Source organism: Etheostoma spectabile, chromosome 20 (genome assembly GCF_008692095.1).
Source record: "Etheostoma spectabile isolate EspeVRDwgs_2016 chromosome 20, UIUC_Espe_1.0, whole genome shotgun sequence".
NCBI classification, from domain to species: Eukaryota; Metazoa; Chordata; class Actinopteri; order Perciformes; family Percidae; genus Etheostoma; species Etheostoma spectabile.
The window spans coordinates 20324213-20325103 of NC_045752.1; positions in this window are offsets into that span (position 1 = coordinate 20324213).

Here is an 891-nt window from a genome sequence, read left to right on the forward strand (position 1 = left end):
GAGCGTGTGAAACCAGTCAAATGCGTGTTCTCACGGCCAATGCGTGAGAGTGTACAGCCCTGGATATGCAGACCGTATAAAAGTTTTAAAATATATTTAATGTTACAGTCAAATACAGTAGGCTAGGTATGCACAACGGTCTTGCCAGTTATTTTTTATAACCATATATGATGTCATTGCCAATGCGCATGTAATGGTAATGTTAGCTTAAAATCAAAGCCTGATATAGCTAAAGTTATAGTGCAAATTCACAAACCTTATTCACACTTGATTATAGTCATTTTGGGACCGTGTGTAATTTGGAAATAATCTCACATGTGAGTTTTGTGTGGCGTATTTAATAGCGGGGAGACTGCTTCTACTTGAATGGGCAACGTTACCCGGAGGTGCCCAAAGGACAGGCATATAACCATCCCCGCCGCCAGAAAGTCTGTTTTATTATGAATTTACATTAACGTTCTATTTTGAAAAATCTTCAGTTCTGCAACTATATATATATATATATATATATATATATATATATATACCACACACACTTGTTAAACACTTATTAACACTAGTTAGCCCACTAGCTTGGTTAGCAAGGCGCAATTTAGCTAGCTAGATTTTTTTATATATATAAAAGAAATCCCCCTCTCACCCCTTGTGGGGTGGTATGTGTCATCCTCAAGCTCGGGTCCTCTACCAGAGGCCTGGGAGTTTGAGGGTTCTGTGCAGTATCTTAGCTGTTCCTAGGACTGCACTCTTCTGGACAGAGACCTCTGATGTTTTACCTGGAATCTGCTGTAGTCACTCTCCCAGTTTGGGGGTCACAGCCCCCCGTGCTCCGATTACCACTGGAACCACTGTTGCTCTTGCTTTCCACATCTTTTCTAGCTCCTCTTTCAGCCC